The following is a 14,369-nucleotide window of genomic DNA, read 5'->3' on the forward strand; positions in this document are numbered from 1 at the left end:
TATTAAAATGGGTGTTGGAATGTCCGCTATGAAGACACTTTTCCCCAAGAGTACTGAAGTATGGTTCCGAAAGACTTACAGAGCTTCGAATGGAATGTATGAATGCTGGAAAGCTTTACACCTCTGAAAATCTTTTAAGTAGTGAGCAGAACTCTGGTGGACTGTTCCACTTCTAAGTCCCACCCTAACGGTTTTGATGAGACTTAAAATAATAAATTTTAAAATCATATTCCGTTCTCCAAAATCTTAAAAATTTGGTTGCTATGGGTATTATCCCTGGAACTCTGTTTTCCCCTCCGTCACTGGTGTGAGGCTCTCCTAATTTACTATGACCAGTTAGTCTCACTCCTAGCTTTCGAATACAATTACCTGGGGAACTTAAAAAAAAAGAAAATACTAATGCCTGGGTCCTATCCCACATCAATTAAACCCTTAGGATGAAGCACGACCATTGGTATTTTTCAAAACCCTGCAAATATTCTAATGTGCACCCACAGTTGTGAGGAACCACTGTGAGCCACGGTCAGCCTTGAGCCTCTGCTGAGTATCTGTTTGTATCCCAGCGTCACCCCACGCAATCGCGGCACAGAGAAGTAGCACAAGGGCTCTCCAAATTGATCAAATTCTCCCACTCACTGCTTTTTGCCTTTTTTGCCTTCCCCACTCTTCAAAGCGGGGCTCCTGTCATTTTAATGACTTCTGAGAACACAAGGGTGCTCTCTGCCTCTTTGATGAACTCCTTTGCAAATTTCTTAGCAGTTAGCACTTCAATCACTATCATTCATTCAGAAAATGTAAATCACCTTTTTGCTTTGAGTTAATCATTTTCCATTTTCCCAAGGTGATTCAGAAATTCAGAGCTCACTGACGGGGAGTGAGCAGGTGTGGGGGTCTGTAGACACACCTCACTGTTCCATTAATGGCAGAATATACCTTGAGAGGTAACTGACAATGCACAACAATAAAAATCAGGTTTTGTCCAATTGTGATAAAATAAAGAGACCTATCTCTGAAAACACATTTTGATTTCTCTAGATTTCAGGCAGTGTTAAAATACACAATCAGCTCTAACCTTGTTTGCATTAATCGTCTTTACAGAAATTGCACATTTGCTTTCAAAGCATTGGGTTGGAGGATTTTGCTGCTACGTGGAAACCATATCAACAATCATCCTCAGGACATGAAATGCACCTACACATAGAACCCATGCAATATTAATCGTGTCTGCTACCCCATTGATAAACACACAGGAAGGAACAGAGAACCATTAAGCCAGCAAATGCTTACTTTCCAAGAATCATCACTTTCTGTGATTAATTAATATCCTCACCAGACATCTCATCAGAAGTTAAGTCATTCATTCATTTAACAAACATTTTCTTAGATGTCTGTTGTGTGCCAGGTACTGTGCTTTGAGTTGGGGTTGGACTAATGAACAAAACATAGCCTCAGCTTCCAAAGTTTATGGTCTATAGCCAATCATATCAGCAGATACTGACCTTTGTAAAGTCTTTTCCTCTCCCTGGTATATTCTTCTCCCATATCTTTATCTGGCTAAATTCTATTCAGCTCTTTAGATCTTGATGAAGATATTACTTCATCTGGAAAACTTTCCTTAACACTTCAAGTCAGGGTTAGGTGCCTTTTCTATATACTTCCATAGCACCCCATATATAGGACTTTACACTTTGTATTATAGTTACTTGTTTACGTATCTGTTTAGCCTTACTAAACAATGAGCAAATTGAGGACAAGAGTCACATCATGTCCCTCTTTGTGTCTTCATGACTAGCACATAATGGGAACTCAATAGATAATTAAATGAGTGGTAGAGGTATTCCCAGGGTATTATGAGAATGCAGAGGAGATACACCAAAAGAGACTTCCTGTAAGAGGTGGCTGTTAAGTGAAGTAATAAATGATAAGTCTGAGTTACCCAGACTGGGACTGGTTGGAGGGTAGAAGCAGAAGGGCAACATGGTCTATGTTAGAAAACTCCCAGCGAAATGGTGTTGATAGAGGGCAAAGTGTGAGGTAGGGTATGAGGAGAGGACAAGTCGGGGCGGCTGGAGTAAGGTCATGGGGTTGGAGGGTTCTGACCAAACCAGACTCAAACTCCATTTTCCCTTCTGTTCCATCTAAATGAATGAATACACAGATTCAAGGAGTCCTCGGAGCTGATTGCCAGGGATTACCCATTTGTTCCTAGCATAGACAAGAGTCTCTGAGACACAAAACAAGCTAAAAACTCTTCTCTGATATAAGAACCATTTCTTACATCATTTCTCTGACATAAGAACCCTGCCCCATGAGAGTCAGTACATGGGAGGAGGGGAGCTCCACAGAGGAGCTGCCAGGTCACCTGCTTGATACTTGTGGAAGGTTTCTGTCTCTTACTACAAAGTATGGGTAAAACACCTTATCAGATGTGATGGACCCATCTTTACCCAGTGTCTTCTGAAAACCCAGTTCTTCTTATTCAACCTGGGCAAAGCCGGGAAAAGTATATTGCCTAATTTCTGCTTACTTCATTGTGTTTTAATATAAATTTCAGTAATTTAATAATTTACAATCAATGCAACCCCCCGAAGGTCATCCCAGGCCTTTAGAAAACCTTCTGTTTTAAGATCAGCTGATAGGATTCAGTTATTAATTAAGGCAACAACCATTTAATGAGTACTTTCTCTGTGTCAGACACTAGGCTGGAGTCTGGAGATTCAAAAAACGACTGAGACATGGTCCCTGCCCTTAAGCGGCTCAGTCTAGTGGCAGAAGCTCCAGGCCATGGAAATTGTTTTTGTGTTGGCAGTGTTGAGGTCACGGCTGACCTGCCTGAGCTGGTTCTTCTCGAAAGGTGGTCACCTGGGAACTGCTTAGAACTCTCAACCCTTGGTGTCTAAACATGGGGTCTCTCTGGATCAGATGGGGACCCCCAAATAGGGGCGATGATTGTGTGGAAGCCGGTGGTGCAGGAGGTGAAAGGATTCATCTGAAGCAGAACAGAGGAGATAGAAGTGTATTGACTGCACCACAAGGGAGCCACGGGCAGGACAGCAGAGGAGAGGCTGTCTACCACGAGGCAGTGGGTGGGGACTGTTTTTAAAGGGGGAAGGTGAGGAGGTATGGGGAAGTATGGAATCTTCCCTTTTCTGGTAACTGGTTGTAAGTAGCCCATGGGTCAGTGAGGGCCTATCGATATTTTGAGATGGGTCACCTGATGTATCTGTCTGTATTCAGCCAGAGGGGGGGCGCTGTGGGCCCCTGTCTACATTCCATCACTGAAGCCTGTGTGCCTAAAAGCAGCCGCTACACAACCTTGGGCCCTTCTTCCAGATCTACTGAATCAGAACTCAGGAGGTGGGGCCCAGCTATCTGGGTGTTCGCAGACCCTGCAGGAAGCTCTGGTCTAAGTTCTACACTGAGTTGTCGTACCAGGTCTATGTGGAGGACCTTTCCCAGCCTTCCTCTCCACCACTCCCCTTCTTAGGGAACTCCTGCCAGTACTAGAAAACACCAGCCCAGAGGGACACTCCCCCAAATGAAGTAAATGCTATGTTATCCTGTAATGGCAACACCAGGCCCTTCTGGTTGGAATCACAGGGATGGATAACTTCATGAAGATCAGTGTGGTATGGACTAGACTGGCCAGAATCATTTCAGGGTCAACATACAAGGAATCAGAAGGGATAATGTCATCTTTGTCTCCATTCTGCTCCCCGCTACTTGGGGGGGGGGGGAAGAATTTTTTTTTTTTAATTTAAATTTCATTTTAAAAATTTGTTTGAAAGAACATATCAGCTTGGCTGTTCAAACCAACCAACCAACCAAGAGCTTTGGAATTTCTTCAGAGCATGGGAATAGAAACAGGGTAAACTGAAACAATAAAATGAGCAACTTGAACGCTTAGGAAAATAAAGAAAGGGGGAGTGAGGTCACAATCTGAGCGTGCGAGTTTTGCAATCCTGTGGTTGTTCTGAACAAATTCAAGCAGATTGCTTTCTTTCTGGAGTTCCGGTAAAATGGATCTGGCCACCAGTGGACGGTTCAGAGCGCCTGACTGAGGTTTTTTGGCTTCTTGCCATGTGTCATTAGTGACCTATTTTCACTGCACTGAGATCAGCCATGTCTGCAGGCCCCTGAATCAGCAGTTTCTAGCTCCAGGCTGGCAAAGCTGACACTGGTTTTCACAGAAAGTGCCGCCCCTGCATTCTCCCTGGAAGTGGGGAGAGCACCATTTTGTCACAAACATGTCAGCTTTGACCAGAGGTTGCCCTGAGAGCCAGCTGTCATGTCTCTTTCAAATAAGCTGCTAAACTTGGAATTATCTCGGCCTAATAATTAATCAGGACTAAAAATAGCCCCAAACTGCCTGAGCTTTGCTTAAATCCTACCCAGGTGGGAGAGGTGGTTAAAAAAACATCTAATTGCAAAACCGTATTTTGTAAGGCTTTGCACAAAAATATGAAAATAGTTACCCAACTTGCCAGTTTGGGAGACAATTCACAGTTAATCTGACTCTCCCTAAAAAAATAAATAAAATTTAAAAATGCAACCTTTGGAATTGCACACTGATTTGAGATGATCAGTTCTTGGTGGATATTAAAAGCAGCCAGGAATTGTACTCAAAATATGCTAAGAATACCCTCAAACCCAAATTCACGGAAAGAAAATAGCTATTGGTTTAGAGCTACAAAAGATAGCCTGTTGCCAGGCAGATTAGACAATGAGAAGAGTTCCACAAGAGGGCGCCCTCGCCACTCTCCCTTCAAGCCCAGTGCTCTGCATTTCCCAGATGGTTGGCAGCTCTTTGCCCTCTACCCTGTGCCCATAAGAGCAAATGCTCTGTGTCCTGAGGAATGCTGCTTCTGTGACAGCTTTCTGGCTGAGATCATCAAGCAAATGCTATCTCTGTGACATCAGAGAAGCAGCTTCAAAGGAGGGAAATCAAGCAAAATGTTAAAACTGGAAAAAACCAGATACGGCTAGATTGACTTTTCTCCTTAGTGATGTGTCTTTGTGTGTTCACTTTCTTGATACTCTAATGGTAAGAATAGGATCAAATGAAAGTATATTTTTCACAGTTATCTGTGTCTAGCCGGAAGTCAGAAACAGCCATGGCACCAACCAACCAGCGACAATTGGCAGGGCCAGGGGTGTTTCAGGAGATCCTTCACCCTCATCATTTCCCTCCTCCCACTAGGCACAGCTTCTTCCTGCTCTAAATTCCATGGCCTCCACTCATACTCCCACTTCCCCAGCCCAAAACTCACCTCCTCAACCACATTCACGGAGGACTAGCTGATGAAGGAAAGAATAGATTTGCTCCTTCTAGCCACAAACGAAGAACTGGAACAAGGGAGAGAGAATGATGCAGGACAGATGACTTGGATTCAGCGTAAGACACTGAGCAGGCCACAGAGCTTTGCAAAAAGACCTTTAGTCCCACCCCCACCTACACACACCCCCACGTATCTGAATTCAGAAACCAAGACTCTGCCTTGTACCAGAAGCAGAAATTAGAGGAGACACTCATCCCCTCTGAGCTCAGCCTTCTCATCTGAAAAGAAAACATGATAATAAAAGTATCCATTCTACTCTACACATTATTCTGGGGCTAAAATAAGATACTGTGGGTGAAACTCTTTGTGGGTTATCAGGAGCTCTATAAACATAGCAAGTACCTACCCCTAGAGCGGGTTAAGCATTAATAGATTGACAGGGGTAGGGAAGAGAGGAAGGAAAAACTGAATTAGGTTGTATTATTATGATTATTAGCATTATTTCACAATTCAGAAAAAAAAAAGAATCACTAAGTTTCTTCTTGAAGAGGATCTATGATGCTGTGAATCTGTCTCTTGTCATAGGTTACTCAGTGTTATGGATTGGAGTTTGAGTGCCCCTAAAATACGTGTATTGAAACCCTACCCCACAGTGTGATGATATTAGGAGGTGGGGGTGTTTGTGAAGTAATTAAATGGGGTCATGAGACAGAGCCCTCCTGAATGGGATCAGTGCCCTTATAAGAGTCACGAGATTTACGGCTCTCTGCCCTCCACCATGTGCGCATACAATGAGAAGGTCGAGTCTGCGACCCAGAAAAGGGTTTTCACCAGAACTCAGCCATGTGGGTACTCCGATCTTGAACTATGAGAAATTTGTTGTTTATAAGCCACCCAGACGGGGTATTTATTAGAGCAAGCCAAAATGGGCTAAAACATCCAAGTTGCCTTGACTCAGAGAAATGTTCCTAGAGATAAATATCTAGAGACTCCTTGCAAAGATTTTACTGTGAGAAATGTTTATTATAGACTTGTGTAAAATTGGAAACTCTATCCCACATGGAGTGGTTTAATTAAAACTCTCTACATAATGAATTATTATGCATCCATTAAAATGACATAGAGCAACATGTAATAATATAAAGAAGAGTCCATAATAAGGAATAAGGGGGGGGGATAAACAACATGTATAATAGACTGACATTGAAAATGTGTGCACATATGCATAGCGAATGCAGACTGGAGAGTCCAGAAGAATATATATCAACATGCATGCTTGTAATCTAAGAAGGCTGGAATTAAGAATGTCTTTAATTTTATACTTTTGGCTTTTATTTTTTACTGCTCTATAAAGAATATATATTATTTATAAAACAAAAATTCTGAGCTCTGAAGAAGACCAATGGGAGACTTACAAGACCAGGAGTTCTTTGAGGAGGGACACTCATCACTTCTATGGAAGAAGAGGCACCCAGAGCAGAGCTCTGCCCCACTGGAGCCTTCATCCAAGATGACTCAGGGCGTCGTCTGAGATTTCTGTTCAACCAGCTCTATTGTGTTCACTTATCAGATAAGGCCTCAGTCCGAGATAGGGAGTTTGCCCCTAAAGTCTGTGTGGAGGAAGAAATAACACCAAAACCTAATAAATATTTAGTCTCCAGCCAATGGGTGACCAGTGGGTTTCTTAGCAACATAATGATTCTGTAAGAGGAAGAAGGTCCCTAGAATACAGCAAATGTATGACCTCCTCATTCATTGCCTTTGACATGGGCTGGGTGAGAGTCACAAAGAAGAAGAGAAGAGCTGTGATAGTTGGCACAGAAATATCCACTATTCATCCTGAAAAATCTCACTCTCAGAAGTATCTAATAGACTTTATTAATGCATGTTTCCTATTTAGTATAGTCCGTTGATATGTAATAAGAGTGCTGAAGGTCACAGCTTATATTATTAAAATTCTAGCAAGTACACCGGGTCCTGGGCTTGGAAATGCATGCAAATCTCCTCATTTTAATAGTTGATTTATTATTGTTAGTTCTGCCCTGCATCATCCGGTTAGAGCTCAGGTCTAATGAAGCCTCAGGAGCTGATTTGATTCCCATACAGGCTTGTTAGCTTCAGAGAGAGAATTTTCCCCATAGCCACAAAACCCTTCTCCTAAGCCCTTAACCTAGATATGTCAGAAGGAGCATGAGGCATCATAACTCCTGGGAAAACAGCCCTAAATCCTTGTCCCACTGAGACAGGAGTCCTGTGTTCCTATAAACAGGAAACCATTGGTCATTTGTTGTGGGGTGGCCGGAGGAGGCTGGGGGGGAAGCTTGGTTTGGCAAAAATGGTGCAGAGCAGAGACTTGCCGGACAGGAAGGGTAAAAAGATGATGTCTTCAAACTAGCTGTGGCTGAGAGCCCACCCGATGAGCGGTGATGATTTGTGACCTGTCGCTCTTCAGAGCCAGGAAAAAAGAAGAAAAGGCAACAGAAGCACCTAGAAGAGGAGACTGGCAGAAGCACAGAGAGATTTTTCTGCCCCTTTTCAAAAAAGTGGCAACCCTCCTTTCTCTCCTCTGTGCTCCCCATACCTCCTGTTTTATTTCTACAAAGTATTTGTCACCCCGTGTCACTCTTGCCTATTTGTCTATGTCCCTTAGTAAACTTCAAGCTTCCTGTGGGCAGAAGCCATGTTTACTTGTCCCTAGCGGTGAATAGGCTGGTATCCTCCAAGCCTTCCATACTACAGGCTCATAGTGAATGCTTAATAAATACAAGTCAGTGAATGACGTATGCAAAAATTAGCCCCGATGTAGGAGTGAGCAACACATCCTAACAAAGAGGGGCACAGCACAGAACTTGGAGATAGAAGTAAGCCCCTTGGGTGGACTTCAGGGACAAGTTTTTTTTTTTTTAATTTAAATTCAATTAGCCAACATATAGTACATCATTAGCTGCAGATGTAGAGTTCAGTTATTCATTAGTTGTGTATAACACCTAGTACTCATCACATCACATGCCCTCCTTAGTGCCCGTCACCCAGTTACTCATCCCCCATTCCCCTCCCCTCCAGCTTGTTTCCTGTGATTAAGAATCTCTCACGGTTTGTTTCCCTCTCTGATTTCTTCCCATTCAGTTTACCCTCCGTTCCCCTAAGATCCTCTGTGCTATTTCTTATATTCCACATAGGAGCAAAAACACATGATAATCGTCTTTCTCTGATTGATTTATTTTGCTCAGCATAATACCCCCCAGTTCCAACTATATTGATGTAAATGGTAAGATTTCATCCTTTTTGATGGCTGGGTAATATTCCATTGCATATATATACCACATCTTCTTTATCCATTCAGGGACAAGTTTCACACAAGGAGGCAGGAAGAACTCCGGCATTACTTGTAGATGAGACGAATGAGCCTCTGGAGTTGCACTGGCTGAGAAATCTTGTATGTTTGCAATATCCCCTTTGTTTGATATGAGTTGTAGAATATTTTCTTCAGTTCCTTGTACCTTTTAATTTAATTACCTGGGGAAAAGTGGTTGCTATGTATTTCAAATACTCCCAGGGCTGATGGGCACATAAACAGAATAAAGATGGAGAGGGGCCACGTCACCAGGCAATTTCCTGTAGGCATCTGGGGGACTCGTATACAAATGCTCTCATGGGGTGCTACATTGCAAGTAAGGTAGTTCTTAACATGTAGTAAATCCTTTTCCTATCTGGAGGCTGCTTCTCTTTCTCCTACATCATCGATTTATAAAGGGAGTTTTTCCATTCCCCATTCTTCTTCATGATACAAACCAGGAGGCTGGTCTGTTCACAGGTGTCCTTTCTTAAATGGGCATTCTTTCATGTTTTTAAGATTTTATTTATTTATTTACTTGTGAGAGAGAGAGAGAGAGAGAGAGGGAGGGAGGGAGAGCAGGCATGAGCAGGGAGAGGAGCAGAGGAAGAGGGACAAGCAGACTCTGCACTGAGTGTGGAGCCTGACGTGGGGCTCCACCTCCTGACCTTGAGGCCATGACCCGAGCTGAAACCAAGAGTCAGACACTCAACTGACTGAGCCACCCAGCTGCCCAAATGGGCATTCTTAAATCCCATTATAAGTTCCCAGACTGAGGTCTGCGTCTGGAGATTAAAGGTCACAATTTCTAGTAGAGTAGGAGGTGGAGGAGGAGTTCGGAATAGCTATGTACCAATTTTGGCTTCAGTGCGCATTGTAGACAGAGATCTCTACAAAGGTTTAGGGGGTCTCTCTTTTGCTGGAAAGAGCCTAGCAAAAAGGGGGGAAAGCAGCAGAGAAGCAGATTGGCTATGTTCTGAAACCTGTGGCCACCCACTAGTGACGTGGTGTAGGGAGCAGAAAACCCAGCTGTTCTCAGTGTCAGCAAAGCCAACACTGGCTTCTCAGCAGGTGAAATGGGCCTTCTCCACCCTCATACTCGATGTTCCCCTAACACAGAATGCTCGGTCCCAGATCTCCTTGTCCTCGGGTCTCAGCTCAAATACACTTCTTCAGAGAGGCCTCCTAGATCCCCCCCCCCCCCTCTTCTTGGTCATTCTCTGTCAAGTCACTCTCTTTCCTTCACTTTCTGAAACTGTTTTGTACACGTGCAAAAAGAGGACATTGACTGTGTCCTCTCACTGCATATGTAAGCTCCATGAAAGAAGGGACCCTGTCTCTTTTGCTCATACTTTATCACAAGCACTTAGAACAGTGTCTGGTACCTAGTAGGCCCTCAGTTTACAAATGAGTGAGTGAGTGAATGAATGAGTGAATGGAAGAGCCTGAATATGAGATTCAAGATAGCAGTGGGCAAGTACTTTCCATTACCAGCAGGGTAGGTCTCTTCCTTGGAGGTGAAATGTGCATTTCCTAAAGGTAAGGAACCAGGGAACAAAGTGGATATTTACATCACAGGAGAAGCCTTTATTTCCATATTGAAGCACTCACATGTCCTCCCCTGTGTGCGTGTGGGTGGACACACCAGAAGGCAGCTGTGAGGCTAGGGTGGGGCGGGGTGGGGGGGGTTAGGCAGTACAGAACTAACAAACTAACCAAGTTATCGCTGTGGTGTAGAGCTGAGTCTGTATACAGCTCCCCGAAGGCAGAGGACGGCTTTGTCTTACCAGTTGGGTGCAGTGACAAAATATAAATAATCAAAAAATCTCTGGGAACTTGTTTCATTCTTTTGAACAGCTGCTGTCCATGGGAAGGTGCTCAGGCAAGGGACACCAGCAAGCTTCCACAGCTCACATTTGGTTGTTTTCCATCTATCTATGCAGCTCAGAAGACGAAAGAGAAATGGGCCTTCCCATCGTGTCCCCTCTGCCCACTGCGCATGCGTAGCCTCGGATCTCACTCCCGGGAGTGGTGGCAGCCTTCCTCTGTCCAGAGAGGTCCATCTCCAGCCTCCTTCTCTCTGAGTACGTTTATCTGGTAGAACGAGGGCGGGCATTCACTACTGACCAGTATGGAGCTAATGCCTTATTTATTCACCACTTCATTTATAGAAGACGCCATGTTCTAATGAGCGGGGTGGGGAAAGGCATGCTGAGAACGCTAACCCTCCCATGCATTTGTTCGGTACTTGATACAGTGGACAGCTCTTTCACATAGATCATCTTCCCCCGTCACTGCCCTTCATGTAAAACAGAGCAGGTATTTTTCCATCATCATTTTATAGAGGAAAAATCTGAGGTCAAAAGAGGCGAATGACTTGCTCCAGGTCACGGAGCTGGGAGGACCTGGGTCTCCTCACCTCCAGATGCAGTATCAAAAGGCAAATTTCTAAGGAATGAACAAAGACTGACGGTCTCTTTTGTCCCGACCAGAGTATCTCTGCATAAAATTTTATGCAGCTACAAGAAGAACCTATTTTATGATTTTGTTGTGTCTGATCAGAATCAGTGGCTAGACAGGCTTAGCATGGTGCCTGGCACATGAGGCAATTACTGAACGGTGGAGAGAAAGAAGGAGGGGAAAAAAAGACGGAAGTTCTTCTGTTTTAGGGACTGAGATTGGCTATACACAGTACACCCAAATCTTCCTCATGAGAATGATATTATAGAGAAACCCACTACCGTTGACTGCCACTCGGTACGTAGGAACTGACTCAATGGAATTCTAGAAGTGACAGAGACCTGAGAGGGCACAAAGAGCCATGCAGCTTGGTTGGCTGCGTTACTTGGGTCCATCCACAGCCACTCGTGTGCCCCTGACTGTCAGCTGATCCGAACTCGCATTCCATACACCAACATTTAAAGCAAATACTTCCTGGACTAAAAATAAAGTACACATAAAAATCTGTTTAAATGAATCATTCTTCTTTTGGAAGCTAAAAAGGGGAGGGAAAGGAACGGTGGAAATGTTCTGGGACTAGCGGCAATGTGAACAGTCTCTCTTTGATCCTCTGAGAATTTCCAAGTTGAAAACACCATGTGGAGATGACTCCTTCCCTTGGGATATGGGCTGCATCTGACCTTGCCCCATGGGTGTTAGTTGTGACTCTCTCCCTCTCTCTCTCTCCCCCTTCCTCCTTCTTCCGCCCTCCCCCACCCCTTTCCCTCCCTTGCCCTTGCTCTGCTTGTAAATGACTTACTCAGTAATAAAATTGTGGTTGAAGAGATAAGAGAGGCTGGAATGTGTCCTAGCCTGGAGTCAAACAAGGAACCTGATTATCTAAAATAATGTTCGAGGTTGGCCATGAAGTGTGTGGAATGGCCCTCCTTTTCCTCTTGCCTTCCATCACGTGTTCATTCATTCATTCCTTCATTCGTTGTCCCTCTTACAGGAACAAATAGGAATAAGAAATCATCGCTACTAGTCAAGAGCGTCAAGGCGCTCTAGTCAACTAAGAAGGAGCAGGCATGGGGGAAGGTGCAGGGATGAGGCTGAGTGAGGTGGAGACAAGACACAAAGCGCCTCGTGTGCTATTCTAAGGAGTTTGCGCGTGATCCCACAGGTCCGTATTTCCGGAACTTGGGGTGCAAAATTGTGTGGATCGATATTATAAGAATTTATTAAATATTCTTAGTATCAACAACTTGTTCTTATTACAACGTTATCCAAATGTATACAAACATAAACCAGGTATAATTTCCCAACGTTTACAACTGTTATACAATAATAAAGCCAAAATAAATTTATATAAAGTAAAACCCAATCTAATGCAAACTAACAAAATTTGCTTAATGCGATGGATGTTATTGTTTAACTGATACCAAATCGCTACTGGCATGTGAATACGGCCCTCGCTAAAAGCATGTACATTATTTTGAACTCAGCACGCCTACATGACCATGCGCTAACTAATGACTCAACTCATCCGATCCTCTTTTCTAGTCAGGGTAGCTTGAAACTGCCATCAAAAGAGACTGTGGTGATGTCACGGGGCCACCACATCCTTGCCTATGTGTCAACTACACTTCTTTTCTCAATAGCCCAGGACAATAAAAATAGACCTATTTGCCTCTAGGTTACAAGTGGTCATCAAATGACCTAGAAGATGCTTCTATTTACATTTTAAAGTCCTCAAAATTAAAAAGGGATTTTTAAAAACGTCTAAGAGACCCCATCAGCCCTAAGAGTACATTACCAAAGACCATTGCCTGAAGTTGGAAGAAATATTACATAAGTGCTTGGGGCTCACCACTGACGGATTTTGAACAAGAAAGTGAGGTAATCAGATTTCCCTGTTAGGGCAATTACGCCAGGGGCAGCAATGATTGCACATTAGAGGAGAGAGAAACCAGGAGTAAGGAGCTCACTTGGGGAGACAAGTATGATCCTGTAGGCGAATGATGATGAATGATCTAGCAAAGACACGATGAGTGATGAGGTGTAAGAGAAAAGACCAGAAAGGTCTGCAAAAGGCAGAATCCATGGAACCCAAGGACTGACTACCTGTGACAGATGAAGGAGAAGGGGCATTTCTAGCTTAGGTGACACTGTTAAACCTGAGAGAGAATATAAAGAAGGTAAATTTAGTTTCAGACAAGGCCACTATGGGGAGGCTGTGAACTATTGGGGTAAAGATAGGCAAATACAATGGGCTAGTACTAGAAAGAAGAAGCTTCTAGATGAGACTGGTTTGCCAGGATGGCCAAGTGGCCACCATCCTACAAACTGTAACTTCTACATCCAAGAATGTCTCAGTGCCCACTCCCAAATACAGTGTTTCTCCTGCTTTGCTACCCAAAGTTCCAACCCAAATGACCATGGCTGCAATAATCTAACTCAGTACTCTGAGATTAAATATATATTTAAAGTACAAAATCTGAAGAGACTGGCAAGCTATGATTGGCAGCCTGATCCCAGAATGTTCATGGTGGACAGAACATGGAATTTGTAATCATTCAGACCATGGCTCCAATTCCTGCTCCATTACCTACTAGTTATGAAATCTCAGCAAGTCACATATCCTCTTGTCTTCCTTTTTGCAAATTGGGGTTACAGCACCTTATATCAAAAGCTAGTTAGGAGCATTAAGTAAAATACTGCATATGTTATCTAGCACAGCTCCTTCAACACCCTGGTCAGTGCATCTTTCCCATTCTCCTAACATAACAACTAGGCCATGGACAAAACCAGACTTCCTGGGTTCAAACCATGATCTACGACCTTCTAATGACATGACCTTGGGTAACTAAAGTAACTTCCCTGTAACCTAGAGGGATAATTATATTCTCTAGTGCAGAGAACAGAGTAACTCCCTGAGTCAATATTCACAAAACTCTGAGCACCATGTGTTTGCACATAGTCTGCACTAAGTGTAAGCTGTTAATGTCATAATTACTCCTTCCTCTCTTCCAATAATTAAGTTTGAGATTCCTTCCTGGAAGGAATCTCCCATTTTGATGGAAGAGGATAGAGATATAGTGTGGCAACGGGTACCTGAGCTACTGAGTGTGAAGCCCCACGCCGAGTGGAAGGAAAGAAGGTTGACAGCCTTAACGGCATTCTTTGCCCATTTCTCAATTTTGTCCAAGACAGACTGGTGTCTGCAATGCCTCAGGGAGTGAGACGGAGGGTGACTGAAGTCCAAAGTCCAGTGATGAAATGGAAAAATTGTCATCGTCAGATGTTTGGCCAAGAAG

Source organism: Ursus arctos, unplaced genomic scaffold, assembly GCF_023065955.2.
Source record: "Ursus arctos isolate Adak ecotype North America unplaced genomic scaffold, UrsArc2.0 scaffold_21, whole genome shotgun sequence".
NCBI classification, from domain to species: domain Eukaryota; kingdom Metazoa; phylum Chordata; class Mammalia; order Carnivora; family Ursidae; genus Ursus; species Ursus arctos.